This window comes from Tachyglossus aculeatus, chromosome 4 (assembly GCF_015852505.1).
Source record: "Tachyglossus aculeatus isolate mTacAcu1 chromosome 4, mTacAcu1.pri, whole genome shotgun sequence".
NCBI lineage: Eukaryota > Metazoa > Chordata > Mammalia > Monotremata > Tachyglossidae > Tachyglossus > Tachyglossus aculeatus.
The window spans coordinates 26,078,992-26,106,291 of NC_052069.1; the positions used below are offsets into that span (position 1 = coordinate 26,078,992).

The following is a 27,300-nucleotide window of genomic DNA, read 5'->3' on the forward strand; positions in this document are numbered from 1 at the left end:
AGCAATTCATAATCTAAAAATACAATTACATGTAACTGTCAATGGGATTTACCAAACTACACTGATGGTCTAATATCTACCCTGTGTGAAAGATAAATGAGAAAAGATTTTTCCTAAAAAAAAAAAAAAATAGCCAGTCTTGAAATTTTGAATTTTTAAAGATACAGCTTCGAGGGTAACTACCAGAAAAACATCGGTCTTCCTAAATTCATCTTCTTCTTTGTAGATTCATATAATATAACCAGACTGTGAGCCCCCAAGGGGACTGGGACCAAACTGAGTTGCAGTTTGTGCACTGACTCTCAGGTTTTAATACGGTACTCTGCACACGGTAAGTTCTTAATAAATACTACTACGACCACTATTATTATTACTATTACCACCAAACATTCACTCCATGTTTCCCCACTTCTCAAGAACCTCCACTGGTTGCCCATCCACCTCCTCATCAAACAAAAACTCCTCACCATTGGCTTTAAGGCACATTGCCCCTTCCTATCTCACATTACTACAACCCACTCCACACACTTCACATTTCTAATGCTAACCTTCGCACAGTACCTCGATTTCATCGACCTCACCGCCAATTCTCACCTACGTTCTTCCTCTGTCTTGGAAAGTCCTCTCTCCTTTTATCCTACAGACAATTAATCTCCCCTCCTTCAAAGCCTTATTAAAGGCACATCTCTTCAAAGAGGCCTTCCCTAAGCCCTCCTTTCCTCTTTTTCCATCGTCCTAACTTGCTCCCTTTATCCTTTCACCTTCCCAGCCCCAGAGAACTCATGCACATATCTGTAATTCATTCATTTAGATTAATCTGTCTCCTCCTTTGGACTGCAAGCTCACTGTGGGCAGAGATTGTATCTATTGTTATATTGTACTTTTCCAAGAGCTTAGTACGGTGCTCTGCACACAGTATGCGCTCAATAAATTTAATTGAATGAATCAATGAACCAGATTGCATCCTTTTTTTCCTTGAGTTGTCACTGGGAACAGTTGGTGATTCCTTTGGAAAATTTCACCAAGATTTGTAGCCAAAACTTAATTATCACATTAACGGTAATTAAGAAAAGGATGAATAATTATTGCCACAGATACTTAGAAGACCTTTTTAGCTTCAACCTTCATTCCTTCCAAACTTTTTACAAGACCACCTCATTAGTAGAAATAATAATAATAATAAAATGTACTGACCAGTTTCACCTCTCCCTACACCACCTACTCTCTGGTGGAAGTGTTAATGAGTGGCAAAATGACCCAAGGTAGACACCACGAGGAAGGAGAGAAATTTCCAAGGGAGCAGAAACCCGAACGAACATACTGGAAAATCAACTGCTGAATAATTGGGAGTTGATGATAAAGTTCAGATCATTATCCTTTATATCAAAGAAAAGAAAAAGGAAGCTAGTTGCATTAAATAAAACACTCATGAAACTTTAACAGACCAATAGCAATTAGAAAACCCACACCTAGTCTCCCTTGGCATTACCTCGGTGATATCATCTGTCTCCATGTGCTTACAGCAGCACAAACAATTAGAATCTGTTTGCTAAGTATGTTAACCAACCCAAGGTGAAATCTAAAGAAGAAAAGTTTGGATAACTGAGCCAGATTGGAGGGGTCAAACCCGATTTGGTTCTATTATTTGAGTAGGGGATGACCTGAATTAGCTTCAGTTCTAGTTAGGATAATTGGTTTTCTACTCTATTACTCAAACCCTCTGCAAAATGAGAACTGTTTCCATGCCAGACCGAGTCCAAATTAAGTTGAACACCAATTTTATTTAGTTTCTAGATTGAAGCCTACTAGTAAAACAAAACAAAAACAAAACAAGCCCACTAAATTAAGGATTCTAGGCTTGATAAATATTGTTTCCCTGCCACTCAAGCTCTAGCCTTTATATTCTCTTTATTAATAATAATAATAGAATAGCAGCATTTGTTCAATTTGTTGATCACTGTAGCCCCAGAGCACTTACATAGATCTCCTTATACACTCTTATTTCCCCAAACTGTAATTTATTTTAATGTTTGTCACCCTTTCTAGACTGTAAGCTCCCTGTTCTTCTTCACCAAGCACTTACCAGTGCTGTGCACACTACAAAACTCCTCATTCTCAGCTTCAAGGCTGTCCATCACCTTGCCCCCTTCTACCTCACCTCCCTCCTCTCCTTCTCCAGCCCAGCCCGCACCCTCTGCTTTTTTGCCACTAACCTCCTCATTGTACCTCGTTCTCACCTTAACCCCCAGCCCACATCCTTCCCCTGGCCTGGAATGCCCTCCCTCCACACATCCACCAAACTAGCTTTCTTCCACCCTTCAAAGCCCTACTAAGAGCTCACCTCCTCCAGGAGGCCTTCCCAGACTGAGCCCCCTTTTCCTCACCTCCTCCCCATCCCCATCGCCCTCCCTCCTTCCCCTCCCCACAGCACTTGTATATATTTGTTCAGATTTATTACTCTATTTTACTTGTACATATTTACTATTCTATTTATTTTGTTAATGATGTACATATAGCTTTAATTCTATTTGTTCTGACGATTTTGACACCCGTCTACATGTTTTGTTTTGTTGTCTGTCTCCCCCTTCTAGACTGTGAGCCCGTTGTTGGGTAGGGACCATCTCTATATGTTGTCAACTTGTACTTCCCAAGCACTTAGTACAGTGCTCTGCACACAGTAAGCGCTCAAATATGATTGAATGAATGAATAAATACCATTGATCCGTCGATTGATTGACCGTTCAGCACTTACTCGATGCCAAGCCCGTGCTAAATTCTGAGGTACACACAACAGTTCATTATGGATCTTTCACACAGGCATATATTCATTCACTCAATCATATTCATTGAGCGCTTAACGTGTGCAGAGCACTGTACTAAGCATTTGGGAAGTACAATTCAGCAACAGAGACAATTCGTGCCCACAATGGGCTCACAGTCTAGAAGTGGGGGGGGAGACAGAACATCAAAACAAGCAAACAGGCATCAGTAGTAGCATTATAAATAAATAGAATTATAGATATATACGCATCTTTAATGAAAATAAGTAGAATTATAATTATAAATATGTACATAAATATATAAATGCTTTGGGGCAGGGAGAGGTAGAGCAAGGGAGAGAGTCAAGGAGATGGGGAGTAGAGGAAAAGGGGGGCTTAGTCTGGGAAGGCCTCCTGGAGGCCAAACTTCTCTTAAACCATCTGGTATTCTGCACCTACACAATCTCCTCTGGGAATGAATTTCATATGCTTTCCTCTTGGTATATGAATATCCGTGGCTCGATGGAAAGAGCACGGGCTTTGGAGTCAGAGGTCATAGGTTCAAATCCTAGCTCCACCAATTGTCAGCTGTGTGACTTTGGGCAAGTCACTGAACTTCTCTGGGCCTCAGTTCTCTCATCTGTAAAATGGGGACTAAAACTGTGAGCCCCCCGTGGGACAACCTGATCACCTTGTAACCTCCCAAGCACTTAGAATGGTGCTTTGCACATAGTAAGCGCTTAATAAATGCCATCATCATCATCGAATAATCACTTCTGTGTTCTGCCCTCCCAGAGGAATCAAACTATAAATCATTTCACCAGATAAGTTCAATCAGGACTTATCATAAACCCCCCTATTTAAAAAAAAATATTTAAGCTCTTTGTGTGGCAAGTACTGTTCTTAGCACTGGAGTAGATACAAGATAGGTTGGACACAGTGCCTGCTCCTCATGGGGCCCACAGTCTTAATCCCCATTTTACAGATGAGGTAATAGGAACAAAAATAAATCAATTCATTCATTCATTCAATCGTATTTATTGAGCACTTACTGTGTGCAGAGCACTGTACTAAGCACTTGGGAAGTACAAGTTAGCGACAAATAGAGACGGTCCCTACCCAACAACAGGCTCACAGTCTAGAAGGGGGAGACAGACACAAAACAAAGCATGTGGCTGTCTTTCAAGTGACAGATGAAGCTGCTGACGGCGCAACTGCATCCATGACTGTCTTTGAGAGAAAATATCTGGCATTCTGTATCAATAAAAATACAGTAGGGCCCCTTTTCCAGCCCCTCACACTCAACCACAAAATGGTTAAAGGGGAAAAGCTATAGCCTACCACTTGTCTTATGCTGTTGAGTCGTTTCCGGCCCATAAAAACACCACGGACGCATCTCTCCCAGAACGCCCCACTCTCCATCTGCAATCATTCTGGTAGTGGATCCATAGAGTTCTCTTGGTAAAAATATGGAAGCGGTTTACCATTGGTGCCTTCCGTGTAGTAAACTCAAGTCTCCTCCCTCGACTCTCTCCCGTGCCGCTGCTGCTCAGCACAGGGGAGTTTTGACTTGTAGCAGATTGCCTGCCACTCGCTAGCCACTGCCCAAGCTAGGAATGAAATGGTTAGGCCTCTGCTTGACTCTCCCTCCCATAGCCGAGACTGGTAGAGGACTGGAAACTCTCCAGGTGCGACTCTGAGAGGGGAACCTACCACTTGGAGAAAAAATTACGTCACTTCTTTTTGTACTAACGGTGCCAATTGGCCCTGAGTCATCTCCACACCCTTGCCGTATGCCCCCATCCTCAGTAGTATGCATCGCGAGATGAATGGTTAAAATCACTTATCTTCCAGATTTCATGCTGCTGCCAGGATTATCTTTGTCCAGAAACGCTCTGGGCATATTACTCCCCTCCTCAACAATCTCCAGTGGCTACCAATCAATCTGCGCATCAGGCAGAAACTCCTCACCCTGGGCTTCAAGGCTGTCCATCCCCTCACCCCCTCCTACCTCACCTCCCTTCTCTCCTTCTCCAGCCCAGCCCGCACCCTCCGCCGCTAATCTCCTCACCGTACCTCGTTCTCGCCTGTCCCGCCATCGACCCCCGGCCCACGTCATCCCCCGGGCCTGGAATTCCCTCCCTCTGCCCATCCGCCAAGCTAGCTCTCTTCCTCCCTTCAAGGCCCTGCTGAGAGCTCACCTCCTCCAGGAGGTCTTCCCGGACTGAGCCCCTTCCTTCTTCTCCCCCTTGTCCCCCTCTCCATCCCCCCCATCTTACCTCCTTCCCTTCCCCACAGCACCTGTATATATGTATATATGTTTGTACATATTTATTACTCTATTTATTTATTATTTTACTTGCACATATCTATTCTATTTATTTTATTTTGTTAGTATGTTTGGTTTTGTTCTCTGTCTCCCCCTTTTAGACTGTGAGCCCACTGTTGGGTAGGGACTGTCTCTATATGTTGCCAATTTGTACTTCCCAAGAGCTTAGTACAGTGCTCTGCACATAGTAAGCGCTCAATAAATACGATTGATGATGATGATGATGAATGGTCGCAAGACTAGCTACAGGCTGTGGTGGTAGACCAGAATCTCTTTGAGACCTCAACAGCAGCAGACCTGACTGTACACTAACCTATAGACCTGAGTCCTAATCTCCATTCCTGGTTAAAATCACTTAGCTTCTCCATGCCTCAGTTACCGCATCTGTAAAACGGGGATTCAATACCTGCTCTCCCTCCCTCTTTGACTGTGAGCCCCATGTGGAACAGTGACCGTGCCTGCTAAGCTTGTATTGTATCAACCCCAATTATAATAATAATGATGGTATTTATTAAGTGCTTACTATGTGCCAAGCACTGTTCTAAAAAGCCATACCTCCTTCCCCTCCCCACAGCATCTGTATATATGTATATATGTTTGTACATATTTATTACTCTATTTTATTTGTACATATTTATTCTATTTATTTTACTTTGTTAATATGTTTTGTTGTCTGCCTCCCCCTTTCTAGACTGTGAGCCTGCTGTTGGGTAGGGACCGTCTCTATATGTTGCCAACTTGTACTTCCCAAGGACTTAGTACAGTGCTTTGCACACAGTAAGCGCTCAATAAATACGATTGAATGAATTAATGAACCCCAACACTTAGTGCCATGCTTTCCCCATAGTAAGCTCTCAATACTACAGTTACCATTATTATTCTTACTACCATCACGTGGCTCAGTGGAAAGACCCCGGGCTTTGGAGTCAGAGGTCATGGGTTCAAATCCCAGCTCCGCCAATTGTCAGCTGTGTGACTTTGGGCAAGTCACTTAACTTCTCTGGGCCTCAGTAACCTCATCTGTAAAATGGGGATTAAGACTGTGAGCTCCCCGTGGGACAACCTGATCACCTTGTAACCTTCCCAGCGCTTAGAATAGTACTGTGCGCATAGTTAGTGCTTAATAAATGTCATCATTATTATTATAAGTATTAATTAAGCCATCATCGGCCATGATACTTAGATTAGCTTGGTAAGGGCTAAGAAGGCACTCTTCAGATCCACTTAAACCATCACTGAGAGCAAAGCATCATTTTGTGCCAGATAATACAGCATGGTGTGTCCTAGTCCTAAGCAGACCTGGCTTTAATAGCAGGGCAGATGGTTGGCACACTTTAGGCTGTTAATTCGATGGTAACAGGCTTAAATTGATCGCTGAAGGGTTACTGTCAAAAATGATAGCTTCTAAAAAGTTTAATCCTTCCTTTCATCTATTTTTACAGACTGCATCTTTCCATTTTTCATAGCGTATACTCTCCCATACAACTAAAATTGAGGAAATTGAAATGATTGTAGGCCATGAGGGGTTTTTTTTAATTAAAATATGTATCCAAATTCTCATCTAGAAGTCATTGGCAGCTTTACACTAAGGGGCTCCGTAGAGATTTAGACAATTATACCAAATGCTGAAGACAAATGATCGCCTCAAACAATGCTCTAGTTTTGCACACAATAAGGAAAACAATTGGTCAGAACAGAGATCATTATTTGAGAGTCGCAGCCATGTATTCTCAACAGCGACATTGTTTTGAATGAATTATGAATACAGCTTGAGGATGCCTCTGCCGTGACCTTCAGAAAATACAAATTTTATTGCTCCTTTCAAATATCATTCCAAGTAGGACGAGGTCATGAGAAAATCATTCTGGTGATGATTTCCAGCCCAACCATTTAGTTAAGGTTAAAAAAGAAAATCCAAGGCAGAAAGCTTGCTTTTATGTTTAATCAGATGGCCTCTAAGCACAAACCACCCCTCGCAATTTTTTCATACTGTTCTATTATTCAGCTTTAAGTAGTTTGTAAAAGTCCTCTTGAACACTTGAAAATATTTTCTTGTTTTCCTTTGTCCATTTGGGAAGCTTAATAGTGTATTTCGGGTTAAAAAGGGATCCAAAAGAAAAACTTTTTTGTACATCATTTAAGAGAAATCAAACCTAGACACGCATGTGCAAGTATTAAATGCGTTTTCCGTTTGACAGGGAGCTGTCTTAATATTAACTAGATTTACAAAATTTGTGATTTCAGGTAAAAATCCAATTTCAAGTCAACGTTAATGTTCAGAAACACAAGTTGGCAGTTCTATAATTCTTCTCTTCCAGTAATTACAAAGTGTCTTTGTTTGCAATCTTTGTGATGTGTTTGCACTTACAGTCTGCTCTCTTAGGATCTAGGCCGTTTCCACCTCCCCCCACCAACTCTGATGCCAGATGGAAGAGAGGCAGGGACACTAAGAGATTAATGAAGCAACCCATCAAATTGTTCGCTAAGCAAAAAATAAGATGAGAAAAAAACAAATCTGTTGGAATGGCCTTCCAGAAATGACAGTTCCACGTTTGACTTAATACATCTAATACGCTTGACAGAAACTTAAATAAAGTTTGTAAAGAGAAAGCCGACAGCTATTAGGGAAATTGTCCGTTGCTTGTGTCGCATCTCTATTACTTATTTTAATAAATTGAGGAAGCAACGAGGGTCAGTCAGATCGCAGTTCTTCTTTTATCTGGAAGGTCTCTGGTCTGTCCTGCTCAGATTCTCTGAGTTTATCATCATCAATCGTATTTATTGAGCGCTTACTATGTGCAGAGCACTGTACTAAGCGCTTAAAGCGCTCAAATTATCTGAGTTTATGCATTAAGGACACTAGTTATCATATTTGAGTGTCTACTGAATGCAAAGCACGGTACTATGTTCTTGGGAAGTACAAATTTCATTCCCTGTCCCACAAGGAATTTAAATTCTAATGAGCGTGTGTCTTCTTTTCATTGTAATTCTATTTAAGAGCTTACTGTGTGCCAAGCACTGTACTAAACTATGACATAAAAGCAAACTAATCAGGTTGGACACAGTCTGTATCCCACATGATGCTTACAGTCTTAATACCCATTTTACAGATAAGGGAACTGAGGCACAGAAATGAAATGACTTACCCAAGGTCTTATATCCACTATACTCTCCCAAATACCTAGAAGAGTGCTGTGCACACAGCAGATGCTCAATAAAATAATCCTGGATAAAGCTGTAGTGGTTAGACCACTCAGCTCCCTTAGGTAGTGGTGATTTAAAAGACTACTCTCCCTATATGAATATTATGTGTGGAATGACCTCACAGGGCCACAAAGGGAAGCCAACATTCCCCAGATATTACTCCCAGAAATAGTATGGCCTAGTGGCTAGAACATCAGCCTGGGAGTTAGAAGGATCTAGGTTTTAATCCCAGCTCTGCCACTTGTCTGCTCTGTGACCTTGGACAAGTCACTTCACTTCTCTGGGCCTCGGTAACCTCATACATAAAAGGAGGCTCACAGTCTTAATCCTCATGTGGGACATCGACTGTACCTAACATAATAGTAATAATAATAATAATGGCATTTATTAAGTGCTTACTATGTGTAAAGCACAAGCGCTGGGGAGGTTATAAGGTGATCAGGTTGTCCCACGGGGGGCTCACAGCCTTAATCCCCATTTTACAGATGAGGCACGGAGAAGTTAAGTGACTTGCCCAAAGTCACACAGCTGACAACTGGTGGGGCCGGAATTTGAACCCATGACCTCTGACTCCAAAGCCCATGGTCTTTACACTGAGCCACGCTGATGATTTCCTAGGATCCTCGTCCCCCTCTCCATCCCCCCCATCTTACCTCCTTCCCGTCCCCACAGCACCTGTATATATGTATATATGTTTGTACATATTTATTACTCTATTTATTTATTTTACTTGTACATATCTATTCTATTTTGTTAGTATGTTTGGTTTTGTTCTCTGTCTCCCCCTTTTAGACTGTGAGCCCACTGTTGGGTAGGGACTGTCTCTATATGTTGCCAACTTGTACTTCCCAAGCACTTAGTACAGTGCTCTGCACACAGTAAGCACTCAATAAATACGATTGATTGATTGATCCACTCCAGCACTTAGTACAGGGCCTGGCACATAGTAAGCACTTAACAAATGCCAAAAAATAAAAACCAAATAAATTAAATCATGCACCAGGCAAAATGATGGTATTGGGATTGGATTCCAGGTCTCTTGACTCCCAGGCTTGAGTTTTTTCTACTAGGCCATTCAGCTTCTCAAATAATTTTTTCCCCTTCTAATATCTTCATCCCGTTCTCTCACATTGAGCCCATTACCCGTTATAGGTCTCTGTCTCTCCCCACCATAACCAATCTAATGTCCCCTCTCTATTATGGTGTGTATGTGGGGGGCCGGGGAGAGGGGCTGTGCAGGGAGTAGAATGAGAATCAGAGTTGAAAATCCCTTTAAGGCCAGGAACGTAGCATGGGAACCTCAGGATATCTTCCCAAACAAGTTTTCAGTTTCATTTCAGGACATGAACAAAGAAATAAGGACAAGTATTGAGGAATCAAGACCTTCTCGGTAATCTTTGAAAGCAAGCAAGGGAAAGGGTGGGATTGCAATTGGAGCTGGCCCTGCTTTGGAGTTATTTTAGAGAAGAATAAAAGCAGGCCAGCGACCCATGAGAGCCAGTGGGAGGTAAAAGACGAAAGCCTTGCAAACTGAGCGGCAAAACGGACGGCCCAGTTTAACAATGGTCCATGGCAAAATGTATTCCATTAGCTATGACTTCAGTTTACATTGTTATAGGTTCAAAGAATCTATGGCAAAGAACTGCAGTAATACTATGAATTATGATTTTGATAGCTTGAAAAAGCTTACATGGCAGGCAAATGATCTTCTGCCTGTGTAAAAGTGAAGAAAGGGTCATTGCCTCGAGGGCCCCTGCTTGCCTTGGTCTCTGCCTCTCTGTGTTCTTTCCTAACTTCAAGCGAAGTCTGGGAGATTCTCCTGGTTAAATATATTTGTAAGCTTCTGTGCCCCAAATGAAGGGTAAATGATATAGGGCAGCCTCTCATTCGACCAGTGAGCAAAAGAGACATGTGGATTGATGGGGAGAAGACACAGTACAAAAAAATTTTGAAGGGAAATAGGAGTTCTTACTCATCATTGCCATTTGTCATTGTTGGAGCCCTTGGACTGAGAGTGGAAGCAAAACATGTTTGCACTTGCAATTGGATCTGTGCCCTTTGGGCATTTGGTATTGGCCCCACCCTCAGGCCCGCAGCACTTATGAACACATCTGTAAATTATTTATTTCCATTAATGTCTGTTTCCCCCCTCTAGACTGTACGCTCGTTATGGTCAGGGAACGTGCCTGTTGTATTGCACTCTCCCAAGAACGTAATACAGTGCTCTGTGCACAGTAATCACTCAGATACCACTGATGGATTTCTTGCTTGCTTTAGAGGAAGGCACAGGGATATCAGTAGGTCAGTCATTTAAGGTTCTGGGCAGATTTGGGCAGCGAGAGACTAAGGATTGTCAGAATGCAAATACAAAACTCAGAGAGAGGAGGCCGTCCAGGAAATGGTGTTCTTAGCATCTCTCTGGGAGATGTCCATCAAGCAGTCTCAATCAGAGCTGTAGCATCAAGCTGTAGAGAAGCAGCGTGGCTCAGTTTAAAGAGCCCGGGCTTTAGAGTTAGAGTTCAGGGGTTCAAATCCCAGCTCCCCCAATTGTCAGCTGTGTGACTTTGGGCAAGTCACTTCACTTCTCTGTGCCTCAGTTCCCTCATCTGTAAAATAGGGATTAAAACTGTGAGCCCCCCGCGGGACAACCTGATCACCTTGTATCCCCCCCCAGTGCTTAGAACAGTGCTTTGCACATAGTAAGCGCTTAACAAATACCATCATTATCTTATTATTATTTATCAAATAATTAATAATAACGATAACTATGGTATTTGTTAAGCGCTATGTGCAAAGCACTGATGACCAGGTCACAGATAAAGTGTTCTTTTTCTCTGGGGATGATTGTTACTATCACTCTCCAGTATGTCCTGGGGTTCCCTGGCACAGTGGTTGTGGAAAGAGCACAGGCTTTGGAGTCAGTGGTCATGGGTTCATATCCCAGTTCCGCCAATTGTCAGCTGTGTGATTTTGGGCAAGTCACTTCACTTCTCTGGGCCTCAGTTACCTCATCTGGAAAATGGGGACTGACTGTGAGCCCCCTGTGGGACAACCTGATCACCTTGTAACCTCCCCAGTGCTTAGAACAGTGTTTTGCACATAGTAAGCACTTAAATGCTATCATTATTATTATTATTATTTTCTGCCTATGCAGAATAACAGCCCGCATTCAATTAAAGCTAAGTGTGGTCCTCCAGTAAGCCAGTTTGGGGTTTGTGTTGAAGGAACTTTTCCTAGCCCCTTTCCCATTTCGGGAGATTATCAGTCTCTTCTAGCAGGTGTAAGAAAACACTAAACCTCATTCTGAACATGTTGATTGAGTTGGTTATATTTTTCACCATGCCTATCCAGAAACAACCAGTGGCTCACAGGAATAAGACACCTCCATCCCAGCGACTTAGCTGCAAGATGAAACAAGTCACAACCTAGGACGGTGAGAATACCATTTTCAGGACAGAACACATACAGACCCCCCATCTGCTATTAAATTGAGATATTTATTGTTCTTCTAACCCCCTTCTGAGAAAACAGAGACTCTAACTTCAAATGAGCGACGTCAAAAAGGACTCCGCAGAGATAATCAGTAATGCCAGTCCAGGGTACATATTGAACAGGTGAAAGTTGGAGTCTAGGTCATTGCACCATTAGAGTACAGGTATAGGGTAAGGGGCACATTCTTCCCTCACGTGTGACCAGAAGCCCCCAAGACATGAGCATGACATGACATGTAGACTGTGAGCCTGTTGTTGGGTAGGAACCGTCTCTACATGTTCCTGATTTGTACTTCCCAAGCACTTAGTACTGACAACAGAGCACTTTACTAAGTGCTTGGGAGAGTACAATAGAGTTAGTAGACATGAGCCCTGCCCTCAAAGAGTTTACATTCCAGAGCAGGAGAGAGATGCTAAAATAATATTACACATAGGGGAAATGGGAGAATATAGGGGATAAATATATGCTGGGTATTTATACATACAAGTAACATGTACGTATACCTACACACATTATAGATAGATATATATATATATATATATATATATACGCGCACACACACACACACATATATGTACACTGTAGGGGTGGTATGCTAGAGAGGTAGTAATAATAATAATCATAGTATTTGTTAAGCACTTACTATGAGCCAGGCACTGTTCTAAGCGCTGTGGTGGATACAAGCAAATTGGGTTCCACACAGTCCCTGTCCCATGTGGGGCTCACAGTCTCAATCCCCATTTTACATATGAAGTAAATGAGGAACAGAGAAGCAAAGTGACTTGCCCAAAGTCACACAGCAGACATATGTTGCCGACTTGTACTTCCCAAGCGCTTAGTACAGTGCTCTGCACACAGTAAGCGCTTGATAAAAACGATTGAATGAATGACAGTGGCAGAGCTGGGATTGGAACAGACCCAAGTACATAGGTGAGGCAGAGTGAGGGGGGCAAAGAGGTTGGGGAAGTGAAGAATTAGTTAGGAGAGGCTTCTCAAAGGAAATATAATTGTAGTAGAGCTTTGAAGTTGAGAAGAGTGGTGGTCTGTCAGATATGAAGTGAAAGGCGTTCCAGGCCAGAGGTAGGATGTGGGCAAGGGGTCCACAGCGAGATAGATGAAATCAACATACAGTGAGTAGGTTGGCATTAGAGCTTTTAAACAAAGAAAAAAATGGCATTTGTAAAATGTTTACTATGTGCCAGGCACTGTTCTAAGTTCTGGGGTAGATATAAGGTAATCAGGTTGGACACAGTCCCTATCCCATGTGGAGCTCACAGTCTTACACCCATTTTACAGATGAGGTAACAGGCACGGAGAAGTTAAGTGGCTAGCCCATGGTCACACAGCAGACAAGTGGTGGAGCCAAAACTAGAACCCAGATCCGTGCTCCATCCACTAGGCAACGATGCTCCTCTTGAAGTTGCAGTGTGCAGGCTGATTTATAGCAAGAGATTAGTGAGGTAGGGAAGAAGAGGGAGAGCTGATTCAGAGTTCATATATTTGTAATATTTCCAATTATATATATCTTCTTCCTGTTCTATTTAGAAATATTGTCTTCCTCCCATTTCAGATCATAAACTCCTCGAGGTCAGGGGATGAATATTTGCTTCTGTTGCTTCTCCCAAGTTTTAGTTGAATGAATACACACATTGTGGGTATTCAATACATAAAAATGATTAGTATTGTGAACTTCTCGTGGACTGCCCCTCCAATGTTGTGTAACTAATGCCCCTTTTACTATTGAGCTGTTTATTTGATTTTATGGTTTGTGTTTGTTTACAGGATATTGGTGTCTTTTCTGGTTTAGGACATGAGCCCCAAATGGGCCAGAAACTATGCTTTTTTGATCTTTTGAATTCCCCCCCAGTACTTAGTATAATGACTTGAACATAGCAAGCTCTAAATGTTAAACTGCTACAATAATATTAACCATAATAGTGATAATAAAATCTCATGTCCCCCAATTTCTTTCCCTTAATGACCTGGCCACATATTTTATTGATAAAATTGAAACCATCAGAAGGGATCTCCTTAAAAATCTCCCCTGCTCCACTGCAAGTCTCTCCTTCCTCCTGTCCATTCTTGGACTCTTCCATCTTTTCCAGCAGTATCTTAAGAGATCTCCTGTCTCTTCAAAAATTTACCCCCTCCACCTGTGCTTATAAATCCATCTCTTTGCATCTTATCAAAACACTTGGACTTTTTCTTCTTCCCTCCCTGACCGCCATCTTCAACTGCTCACTCTCCAATGGCTTCTTCCCCACTACTTTCTAAACATGCTCTTATCTCCCTTACCCTAAAAAAACATAAACACACAAACACCTTGGCCCCATGACTCCCTCCATTTATCACCCCATGTCTCTTCTACCATTTCTTTTTGGACTCTGTGTGAGTTGTCTACAACTACTACCTCAACTTCCTCTACTCCAATTGTCTCCTTAGCCCAATCCACCTTTCACTTTTCCTTATCTCCCACTCCCTTCTGCATCACCATGATTTGCTCCCTTTGCTCTCCCCTCCTCCCACAGCCCCACAGCACTTATGTATTTATCTGTAATTTTATTCATTTGTACTGATGTCTGTTCCCTCACATACCTCCCCAGACTGTGAGCTCATTGTGGTCAGAGAATGTCACTGTTTATTGTTGCACTGAACTTTCCCAAACATTTAGTACAATGCTCTGACAGTAAGCGCTTAATAAATATGATTGAATGAATGAACCTCCATGTGTCTCAGTTTTATCATCAGTAAAATTGGAATTCATTACCTGCCCTTCCTCCCTGTTAGGATGTGAACCCCTTCTGGACTGGAACTGCATCTGATCTTACCTCGCATCTACCCCTAGCACTTACCGTATTGCTTGGCAGATAGTAATCTCTTAAATGTCACAATCAAAATATTATTATTAGTAGTAATAGCATTGTCTACTACACATGATATGGCTGCCATCAGAACAGCTCTACTTTATAAATTGTGATTATGTGGTTATAGCCCTCTAAAGAATGAAGACAGATTTCTCTCTCATCACCCCAAAATCTTTTCCTCTGCATATTGGCATTAGTTCAATCTTGCTTTAGCTCAGTTTTAACGATCTGGGAAAACAAAGCCTCAGATAATCCCACATCCCAGATGAAAACTTGGAGTCATTTGCTGAGGGTAGACAAACACGTTGAACTGTTGAGGAGGAAGTGTCTCTCTGAACAAAAACTTCATGTGGAGCGGAGACAAGGAGGCAAAAGAGAAGCATGGCTCTTGTATTGGCCTATTCAGTCAAAACACACTCATAGGTGAACTTCACCATCAGTGGTTTTGTCTTCAAATTTCAGGAAAAAACTATATATCTAGCAAGCTGGATTTCACCTAGGATTCCTTGCTCTATCTACTCTTTGGGAAATTCAGGCAACAGGCCTTTTAGGGTTTCATACAGCTTGATACAGCTTGAGTCTCAGCTCCGCAACATTGCCAAGATCCGCCCTTTCCTCTCCATCCAAACTGCTACCCTGCTCATTCAAGCTCTCATCCTATCCCGTCTGGACTACTGCACCAGCCTTCTCTCTGATCTCCCATCCTCGTGTCTCTCCCCACTTCAATCCATACTTCATGCTGCTGCCCGGATTATCTTTGTCCAGAAACGCTCTGGGCATATTACTCCCCTCCTCAAAAATCTCCAGTGGCTACCAATCAATCTGTGCATCAGGCAGAAACTCCTCACCCTGGGCTTCAAGGCTGTCCTTCACCTCGCCCCCTCCTACCTCACCTCCCTTCTCTCTTTCTACTGCCCAGCCCACACCCTCCGCTCCTCCGCTGCTAATCTCCTCACCGTACCTCGTTCTCGCCTGTCCCGCCATCGACCCCCGGCCCACGTTATCCCCCGGGCCTGGAATGCCCTCCCTCTGCCCATCCGCCAAGCTAGCTCTCTTCCTCCCTTCAAGGCCCTGCTGAGAGCTCACCTCCTCCAGGAGGCCTTCCCAGACTGAGCCCCTTCCTTCCTCTCCCCCTCATCCCCCTCTCCGTCCCCCCATCTTACCTCCTTCCCTTCCCCACAGCACCTGTATATATGTATATATGTTTGTACATATTTTTTACTCTATTTATTTATTTATTTTACTTGTACATATCTATCCTATTTATTTTATTTTGTTAGTATGTTTGGTTTTCTTCTCTGTCCCCCCCTTTTAGACTGTGAGCCCACTGTTGGGTAGGGACTGTCTCTATATGTTGCCAATTTGTACTTCCCAAGCGCTTAGTACAGTGCTCTGCACATAGTAAGCGCTCAATAAATACGATTGATGATGATGATGATGATGATAGAGTTGTATATCATTCAAGCTTTAGTGTATCACAGACCATTGCTTACATCTATCCTGTCCCTTAGGTGATTCATAGATGAAGAAGATATTTCCATAGATGCCGTATCTCAGATGCCTAGGCTCTAAGATCAATCACACATTATGACCCTGGATGAGGCACTACTGAATAGCCTTAGTGAGATCACAAGTGTTATTCAATTAGATTCCATTTTTGTCTGTAGTTTGAAAAGTATGTACAACAATTTCATCTCCTGAGAGTCATTACCATGCATGAAGATGTTGGGAAGAGATCAAACAATCTATTACCTGATTTTAGACCTTTCTGGGAGATAGAATTCTAAAGTTCTTCGAGTTTGTTCTGGTGGTGGAAAGTCTTTAAGGCGAAAGAGCAACTCTTGGTCAAGAAAAGAGACAACCTGTGCAATTGTGCAGTCATCCAATATCTGCAGAAAAAAGGGCTTGGGCTCTGAATTTTTAAATTAACCTAAGAGCCCTTTTTGAGCCAGTATCATTTTGCTGACACCTCTGGAATGGTGGAAAAGGTTCCAGGAAAATCAACACCAGCCATTAGTCTTCATTGGCTATGCAGACACAGATTCTGTCCTCAGCCTTATGATAATAATAATAATAATAATAATAACAATAATTTAGGTGCTATCTCCCCTGCAACATTGCAAGATCCTTGAGGGCAGAGATCATGTCTACTAATTCTACCGAATCAAAGATATTTATTGAACATTAACTATGTGCAGAGTACTGTACTAAGCATTTGGGAGAGTACAACAGAATTAGCAGACATGTTCATGGCACATTATTAAACTGTTCCTAATAATAATAATAATGGCATTTATTAAGTGCTTATGTGCAAAGCACTAAGCGCTGGTGCATAGTACAGTGCTCTGCACTCAGTAAGTGCTCAATATGACGGACTGTTGGGATAAGTGCTGGTGTAGACACAGTATAGTTTCAATCTTCATGGGACTCATAATCTAAGGGAGCAAGAGAACAGGTATTAAATTCCCATTTTACAGATGAGACTGAGGCTCAGAGAAGTTGAAAAAAATTCCTGAATTTACCCAGTACGTTAGCAGTGGATCTGGGATTAAAATCCAGATGCCCTGACACCGATTCCAATACAATAGCCACATTTTCAACCTAACTGTAAAGGAGTCAGGATCTCATCAATTCCAGCTGCCCCTTAAGCCATCCCAGGAAGGTTTGAAAATCAGGTAACAAGTGGTTCAGGTTTTTCTAAATTGGTAGGCAAGATTCACTTTCTTGGGGAAATAAGAATCCCTGGGATCTTTGCTCATGTTTGCTAAATATTTGGTCCCGGTTCCAATTGCCTATAAAGAGGGTCTGCCTCCTGTAGAAGTCTCCAAACTCTCGGTCAAGAAGAGAGGTTTGAAATTTGTCACAGTTCAACAAGAATCTGTTGGACCAAATTGGCTTCATCCAGGGAGTCAGGCTTTTGAAAACTGTGCTTTACCAAAAGGAATTGATTATGATAGCACAGTGATAAGTGCTAAGGAGAAGGAATTTCACTCTAGCGCACAATACTGGAGATGGAGTGGGAATAAAGGATAATCTGGTTGATCACACGTCGACTTTTTTTGTTAGTTTTGTGGTATTTGTTAAGTGCTTACTATGTGCCAAACACTGTTCTATGTGCGGGGCTCTGTACAGATTTATTAGGTCAGACACAGTCTGACCCCTTCATGGGGGTCACAGTCTAAGTAGGAGGGAGAATAGCTATCCTCATTTTACAGTTCAGAAAGCTGAGGCACAAAGAAGTTAAATGACTTGTCCAAGATCCCACAGCATACAACTGGCAGAGCCAGAATTAGAATCTAGGGCCTTCTGACTCCCAAGCCCGTAGTCTCTGTCCTAGGCCATTCTGCTGCTTCTCTCTCAATTCTCCCTGCCTAGTTTCGTTGCATTACTGCTACCATTCAGCACAATGAAGTGCTTTATTATCATAATCATTGTCATCAGTTAATACTTACAAGGCTTCCAATTCTTCAAACTTAGCTTGTCTTTCTGATGCAACAAAGTTAGGGGTTTAGCAACAGGGTCTTTTGTAATTCTCCAAGACCTTCCTCCACCATTCTACCACCTCTTTATGTTGCCAACTTCCACTTCCCAAGCACTTAGTACAGTGCTCTGCACACAGTAAGCGCTCAATAAATACGATTCAATGAATGAATGAATGAATTCCGCCAATTAATGACCACTGTCAGAGAACAGATTCTTGAGCTTCCTTATGTTCCTCCATCCCATGGCAACTGCCATCAACCACTGCTCTTTCTAGACCACTGTCAAGCTGTCTCTAGCCTCTCTTTTCCCAAGCTTCAGAAGCCACCCATTCCTTATGGGAGCAAATTCTGAAATCTGACAAATCTCACTCCTTATCCTTTTCCAGCAATGTACAGAGGCAAAATAAATAGGAGCAGACAGATATGGCTGACAGCAAGGGCTGATGGATGTGGTGCATATGGGGACAATGACACAAAAACACTCCAACCCCTATTCCCTCACTCCTTTCATATTTACAAACAGCCAAGATCCAGGCATTCTGCACCAGCTGCCTATTCCCTATAAAAATGGTCCATATCTGTTCAGTTCAACCATGGAGCAGACGACCAGCCTGATGGACAGCTAATGATACTACTGTGTGTGATGAGGGCATCAACTTGGCTCTTCCTCAAAACTCCAGTGGCCTCTTGGGTCTTTCACATTCATAACAGCCACTGGCTACCTGTGCTGTATTTATCTTGTCTTATGTCATCGAGTCATCTCTGACCCATAGGGATGCCATGGATGCACCTATTCAAGAAGATCTACAATCGTTCAGGTAGTGTATCCACAGAGTTTTCTTGGTAAAAATGCGGAGGTGGTTTAATAATAATGATAATAATAATAATGGCATCTGTTAAGTGCTTAATATATTCAAAGCACTGTTCTAAGCGCTGGGGAAGATACAAGGTGATGTGATTGTCCCACATGGGGCTCACAGTCTTAATCCCCATTTTACAGATGAGGTCACTGAGGCCCAGAGAAGTTAAGTGACTTGCCCAAAGTCACACAGCTGACAGGTGGAGCTGGGATTTGAACCCATGACCTCTGACTCCCAAGTCTGTGCTCTTTCCATTGAGCCACACTGCTTTACCATTGCCTCCTTCCACACAGTAAACTGGAGGCTCTGCCCTCCATTCATTCATTCAATCATATTTATTGAGCGCTTACTGTGTGTAGAGCACTGTACTAAGCGCTTGGGAAGTACAAGTTGGCAACATAATTCTCTCCCATGCTGCTGCTGCCCAGCACAGTTGAGTGTGGCTCAGTGGAAAGAGCCCAGGCTTGGGAATCAGAGGTTGTGGGTTCTAATACCATCTCGGCCACATCAGCTGTGTGACTTTGGGCAAGTCACTTCATTTCTCTGGGCCTCAGTTACCTCATCTGGAAAATGGGGGTTAAGACTTTGAGCCCCATGTGGGACAAACTGATCACCTTGTATCTCCCCCAGGTCTTAGAACAGTGCTTGGCACATAGTAAGTGCTTAATACCAAAATTATTATTATCATTATTGTGACTTGGAGCAGATTGCCTTCCACTCACTAGCCACTGGCCAAGCTAGGAATGGAATGGATATGCATCTGCTTGACTCTCCCTCCCAGAGTCGAGCCTGGTAGAGTACTGGAAACTCTCCAGGTGCGACCTAGAGAGGGGACAGTATCCGTACTTCTGTTCAATGGAGTACAGGCCATTATTCGTACATCTTCCTTTTCAACACAGCAGATGTCCCTGGATCATCATCATGGGTGATGCCAGCCTCAGCTCTTATACTGCTTCTCGAAAGCAATCAATATGCTCAATTAATAATAATAATAATGACATTTATTAAGTGCTATGTGCAAAGTACTGTTCTAAGCACTGGGGAGGTTACAAGGTGACCAGGTTGTCCTACATGGGGCTCACAGTCTTAATCCTCATTTTACAGATGAGGTAACTGAGGCACAGAGAAGTTAAGTGACTTGCCCAAAGTCACACAGCTGACAAGTGGCGGAGCTGGGATTTGAACCCAGGACCTCTGACTCCAAAGCCCAGGCTCTTTCCACTGAGCCATGCTGCTTCTCTTAGCAATTAGAGTAGCAAGGCAAGCTAGCTGCAGTATTCTCTCAGTTTAGGCCCGCTGATGTTAAAAAAGACATCAAACATAATGATTGAACACTTACTATGTGCCGAGCATTATACGAAGCATTTTGGAGAGGACAATATAACATAGTTGGTAGCTTGTTTCCTGCCCACAAGGAGCTTGCAGTCTAGAGGTAGAGACAGACATGAAAATAAATTACAGATAGGAATGTAAGTGCAGTGGGGGCTGAGGATGGAGTGAATAAAAGGTACAAACCCAAGTGAAAGGGCAATGCTGAAGGAAGAGGGAGTAGGGAAAAGGAAAGCTTGGAAGGGGAAAGCTGCTTGGAAATGTGATAAGGCTTTGGAGGTGGTGAGAGTGGTGATCTGACAAATAGGAAAGGGGATGGAGTTCCAGGCCAGAGGCATTGTGTGGGCAAGAATTTGGTGGCTAGTTGGATAGGATCGGGGCACAGTAAACTGGTGCAGGAGGAGCAAAGGGGTGAGCTAGGCTGTAGTAGAAAATCCATGAGGTGAGGAAGGATTAATATAGTGCTCTGCACACAGTAAGTGCTCAATAAATACAACTGAATCATCATCATCATCATCAATAGTATTTACTGAGTGCTTACTATGTGCAGAGCACTGTACTAAGTGCTTGGGAAGTACAAGCTGGCAACATATAGAGACAGTCCCTGCCCAACAGGGGATTAGCTGAGATGATTGAATGATTTAAAGTTGAGAGTAAGGAGTTTCTGTTTGATGTGAATCAAACTCGTTCACTTCAAGTTTATCCTTTCCTGCCTTAACTCAGCCCTCTCTTCTGCCAGACAAAACTATTTCTCCTCCCTTATTGACACCCATGCCCATCACCCCCGCCAGCTCTTCCGTACATTCAACTCCCTTCTCAGGCCCCCGGTTCCTCCCCCCCCTCCTTCCCTCACCCCCAACGATCTGGCCTCCTACTTCATTAACAAAATTAAATCCATCAGGTCCGACCTCCCCAAAGTCTCTTCCCCCCTTTCTCCAACCCCCCGGCTCTCAACACTCTCTGCTACTCTCCCATCCTTCCCAGCGGTATCCTCAGAGGAGCTCTCCTCCCTCCTCTCAAGTGCTACTCCGGCCACCTGTGCTTCTGACCCCATTCCCTCTCATCTTATGAAATCTCTCGCTCCATCCCTTCTCCCCTCCTTAACTTCCATCTTCAACCGCTCACTCTCCACTGGTTCCTTCCCCTCTGCCTTCAAACATGCCCATGTCTCTCCCATCCTAAAAACACCCTCTCTTGACCCCACCTCACCTTCTAGTTATCGTCCCATATCCCTCCTACCATTCCTTTCCAAACTCCTTGAACGAGTTGTCTACACGCGCTGCCTAGAATTCAACAACAACTCTCTCCTCGACCCCCTCCAGTCTGGCTTCCGTCCCCTTCATTCCACGGAAACTGCGCTCTCAAAGGTCACCAATGACCTCCTGCTTGCCAAATCCAACGGCTCATACTCTGTCCTAATCCTCCTCGACCTCTCAGCTGCCTTTGACACTGTGGACCACCCCCTTCTCCTCCACACGTTATCTGACCTTGGCTTCACAGACTCCGTCCTCTCCTGGTTCTCCTCTTATCTCTCCGGTCGTTCTTTCTCAGTCTCTTTTGCAGGCTCCTCCTCCCCCTCCCATCCCCTTACTGTGGGGGTTCCCCAAGGTTCAGTGCTTGGTCCCCTTCTGTTCTCAATCTACACTCACTCCCTTGGTGACCTCATTCGCTCCCACAGCTTCAACTATCATCTCTACGCTGATGACACCCAGATCTACATCTCTGCCCCTGCTCTCTCCCCCTCCCTCCAGGCTCACATATCCTCCTGCCTTCAGGACATCTCCATCTGGATGTCCGCCCGCCACCTAAAGCTCAACATGTCGAAGACTGAGCTCCTTGTCTTCCCTCCCAAACCTTGTCCTCTCCCTGACTTTCCCATCTCTGTTGACGGCACTACCATCCTTCCCGTCTCACAAGCCCGCAACCTTGGTGTCATCCTCGACTCTGCTCTCTCATTCACCCCTCACATCCAAGCCGTCACCAAAACCTGCCGGTCTCAGCTCCGCAACATTGCCAAGATCCGCCCTTTCCTCTCCATCCAAACTGCTACCCTGCTAATTCAAGCTCTCATCCTATCCCGTCTGGACTACTGCACTAGCCTTCTCTCTGATCTCCCATCCTCGTGTCTCTCTCCACTTTAATCCATACTTCATGCTGCTGCCCGGATTATCTTTGTCCAGAAACACTCTGGACATATTACTCCCCTCCTCAAAAACCTCCAATGGCTACCGATCAATCTGCGCATCAGGCAGAAACTCCTCACCCTGGGCTTCAAGGCTCTCCATCACCTCGCCCCCTCCTACCTCACCTCCCTTCTCTCCTTCTACTGCCCAGCCCGCACCCTCCGCTCCTCCACCACTAATCTCCTCACTGTACCTCGCTCTTGCCTGTCCCGCCATCGACCCCCGGCCCACGTCATCCCCCGGGCCTGGAATGGCCTCCCTCTGCCCATCCGCCAAGCTAGCTCTCTTCCTCCCTTCAAGGCCCTACTGAGAGCTCACCTCCTCCAGGAGGCCTTCCCAGACTGAGCCCCTTCTTTCCTCTCCCTCTCGTCCCCCTCTCCATCCCCCCGTCTTACCTCCTTCCCTTCCCCACAGCACCTGTATATATGTATATATGGTTGTACATATTTATTACTCTATTTATTTATTTATTTATTTATTTTACTTGTACATTTCTATCCTACTTATTTTATTTTGTTGGTATGTTTGGTTCTGTTCTCTGTCTCCCCCTTTTAGACTGTGAGCCCACTGTTGGGTAGGGACTGTCTCTATGTGATGCCAATTTGTACTTCCCAAGCGCTTAGTACAGTGCTCTGCACATAGTAAGCGCTCAATAAATACGATTGATTGATTGATTGATTGATGTGAATGTGAAATGGGCATTTTCCAAGAAAAATGATCTGGGTAGCAGAGGGAAGTACGGACTGGAGTGGGGAGAGATTGGAGTTAAGGAGGTCAGCAAAGAAGTTGATGCAGAAGTCAAGGCAGGATAGGATAAGTGCTTGTATCAGCATAAGAGCAGTTTTGTTATCTAGGAAAGGGTGGATTTTAGCAGTGTTGTGAAGGTTGAATTGACAGGATTTGGTGACAGATTGAATATGTGGGTTGAATGACAAATGTGTCAAAGATAATGCCAAGGTTATAGGCTTGTCAGACAGGGAGGATGGTGGTGCTGTCTTCAGTGATAGGAAAGTCAAGGGGAGGACGGGATTTGGGTGAGAAAATGAGGAGTTCTGTTTTGAACCTGTTAAGTTGGAGGTGTCAGCAAGACATCCAAGTAAAGATTTCCTGAATATAGGAAGAAATACGAGACTGCAGAGGTGGAGAGAGATCAGGGCTGGAGATGTAGAATTGGGAAACATCCATTTAGAAATGGCAGTTGAAATAAAAACTTAGTCAACTCAGAGAAGAAGCTTATTCATTATTATTATTATTCGTTGCTCAATGGAAAAAAATTGTTCCTGTTGGAGAATGTGGCTCTAAATCATTCATGCCCAATGCAGTGGGGAAGCAGGTTTGATATTAGATTCTTAGTCGATCTGACTCTTTAATCAATCGTATTTATTGAGCACTTACTGTGTGCAGAGCACTGTACTAAGCACTTGGGAAGTACAAGTTGGCAACATATAGAGACGGTCCCTACCCAACAGTGGGCTCACAGTCTATAAGGGGGAGACAGAGAACAAAACCGAACATATTAAAATAAAATGAATAGAATAGATATGTACAAGTAAAATAAATAAATATTCCAAAGGAGACTATCCAGCATAAGGTAAAAAGCCCAAGAGAAAGTAGGTAACAAGTCTCCTCTAGATGGTAAGCTCATTGTGGACAGAGAAACTGTCTACCAACTCTGTTGGAGTGTACTCGCCCGAGTGCTTAGTACGGTGCTCTGAACACAGTAAGTGCTCAATAAATATGATTAACAGGTTGAGTGGAGAGAAGACAATAGTACCGGGGAACATGGAACGGGTAATATTGCTGGAATGCAATATGTAGCCAAGGCCATTTTTGCTTGCAGCACCTCCCTTGTGGCCAATTTATGGGCTCCAACCCCTACACCCCTCCTTGGCCTTTGAGAAGCAGAATCAGTGGTATTTATTGAGCTCTTATTAAGTGCAGAGCATTGTACTAAGTGCCTTGGAGAGTACAATACAACACAGTTGGTAGATATGTCCTCTGCTCACAAGAAACTTAGTCTAGAAAAAGAGACAAACAATATAAAGGAGACATGAATAAGTCCTATGGGAAAAAGGGTGGGATGAGTATGATAATAATAATGATGATGGCATTTGTTAAGTGCTTACTATGTGCAAAGCACTGTACTAAGCGCTGGGGAGGATATAAGGTGATCAGGTTGTCCCACGTGGGGCTCACAATCTTAATCCCCATTTTACAGATGAGGTAACTGAGGCTCAGAGAAGTTAAGTGACTTGCCCAAGGTCCCAAATGACCTCTAACTCCCAAGCCTGGGCTCCTTCCACTGAGCCACGCTGCTTCTCTACAGCGTGTGTTCAAAGGATACAGATCCTAGTGCTTAGGCAAGGTAGAAGGGTGAGGATATAGGAGAAAAGAGGGCTCAGTCAGGGAGGGACTTTCGGAAGAGTTAGGAGGAGCAGCGTGGCTCAGTGGAAAGAGCCCAGGCTTTGGAGTCAGAGGTCATGGGTTCAAATCCCGGCTCCGCCAACTGTCAGCTGTGTGACTTTGGGCAAGTCACTTCACTTCTCTGGGCCTCAGTTCCCTCATCTGCAAAATGGGGATTAAGACTGTGAGCCCCCCGTGGGACAACCTGATCACCTTGTAACCTCCCCAGCGCTTAGAACAGTGCTTTGCACATAGTAAGCGCCTAATAAATGCCATTAAAAAAAAGAGTTGTGAATTTAATAAGGCTCTGAAGATGGGGAGAGTGGTGGTCTGGCATATATGGAAGGGGAGGGAGTTACAGGCCTAAGAGAGAATGTAGGCAAGGGGTCAGCAGCGACAAAGGTGAAATCGAGGCACACTCACTAAGTTGGCATTGGAGATCTGAGGCATGCAGGCTGGGATGTTTAGGAATCAGAGATGGAAGGTAGTAGAGGGAGGGCTGAATGAGTGCTTTAAAGCTAATGGAATGGAGTTTCTCTCTGATGTGGAGGTGGATGGGCTACCACTGGAAGTTCTGGAGGAGTGGGGATATATGGACTGAAAAGATTGCACAATAATAATTACAATGTTTATTAAAACTTTGCTAGGTTCCAAACACTGCTGTAAGCACTGGGGAAGATAATGGATAATCAGGCCCAAAACAGTCCTTGTACCACATCTGAATTAAGGAGTACAAGAATCTTATCTCCATTTTATAAATGTGGAAAAAGACTCAGAGAGGTTAGGCAACTTGGCCATGGTCACATAGCTAGCCAGGGACATAGTTGGGATTATAACCTAGGTATCCTGTCTAGCCTCTTTATAATAATAATAATAATGTTGGTACACTTACTATGTGCCAAGCACTATTCTAAGCACTGGGGCAGATACAAGGTCATCAGGTTGTCCCACAGGGGCCTCACAGTCTACATCCCCATTTGACAGATGAGGGAAATGAGGCACAGAGAAGTGAAGTGACTTGCCCAAAGTCACCCAGCTGACAAGTGGTGGAGCCGGGATTTGAACCCACGACCCCTGACTCCAAAGCCCGGGCTCTTTCCACTGAGCCACGCTGCTTCCCCATTACACAGTGACGCCAAATTGGAGCAGGTCCAATAGAGATCAAATCAATAGAATTTAAAAACAGTGTTGAGAGCAGTGTACTAAGAACTTGGGAGAGTGACAAAAATGATAAACGCAATAGAAATAAGATATTAGAAATTCTGATGAAAAACTGATTAGCTTGGAGAAAGAAGGGAGACAACAACAACTTTGCAGGGATATATTTACAAGAAAAGTGCTGATTTGCTGTTCAGTATCTCTCAAGGACCAAAAGAGAGGAAATGGGTTTTAACTGAAGTAGTTGGACTAAAGGAAGAGCTTCTTGCCTATAAGGACGATAGAAAATGAAGCAGCTTCAAGGGAGACAAGGACATCATTATCCTTGGAGATAATCGTGTTGCAACCTGTGGGTGCTCAAATATAAATATGACTACTGCTAAGACCCCAACTGTGTTGGACGCTTGAATCCTTACAGCTCTTCTCCCTTAAATTGTCTACTGGCCATGCTATAACTAATCCAGTAATACCCTTCAACAGAATGATGATTCACCCTACAAAAAGGCATAATGTTACAAATATACTGTAAAACATGTCTTCAAAAATAGTGTCAGAGATCAGGCATTATTCCATTACAGACAATCTTACAAAAATCAGGATAAATGGAAAACTAGATCTAAGCAATATCTTCCTCCACTGAAATATTGATTTGTTTTAGCAAACCCTTTTTGAGGGAAGATTTTAACTAGAACTTGTGGGAAGCAGTGTAGCATAGAGGAAAGAGCATGGGTCCGGGAGTTAGAAGACCTGGGTTCTAACTCCAGGAGGTTCTACCACTTGCCTGCTGTGTGTTCTTGGGTAAGTTACTGGAATTGTACTTTCCAAGTGCGTAGCATAGTGCTCTGCACACAGAAAGTGCTCAACAAATACGACTGAATGAATGAAGGTCTCTGTCCCTGTTTTCCCATCTGTAAAATGGTAATTAAATCCTACTCCCACTCACTTACACTCTTGTATCTATCCCAGCACTTAATACAGTTCCTGACACATATAAGTGCTTTATAAGTACCATTTTTTAAAAATCCAATTCATTTCACCAAAACAAGAGACTATATGCCCCTATCAATCTAATACTGGAATCACATACTAAGTGACACTGAGCATATTGAGTTTCAGTAGGATTATTTCTGTCATCTTTCTTCAACGCTAGGAGAAAGTGACATTCATTTACTCTATAATAAACGGTTTATAAATATGTGTTATTTTCTATATATCTATGCTGCTTTGGAAGCATCTG

The 27,300-nt window shown here is 43.4% G+C and overlaps 2 non-coding genes across 2 annotated transcripts; both read right to left on the reverse strand.

Annotated features, from left to right (window-relative positions):
- Positions 1-4,327: 4,327 nt before the first annotated feature.
- LOC119927787 lies at positions 4,328-4,465 on the reverse strand. Its single transcript, XR_005450758.1, has one exon. It is a non-coding gene; the product is annotated as a small nucleolar RNA SNORA7 (small nucleolar RNA).
- Positions 4,466-19,685: 15,220 nt separating this feature from the next.
- On the reverse strand, positions 19,686-19,823 carry LOC119927637. The gene has a single exon (XR_005450621.1). It is a non-coding gene; the product is annotated as a small nucleolar RNA SNORA7 (small nucleolar RNA).
- Between the last annotated feature and the right edge of the window lie 7,477 nt (positions 19,824-27,300).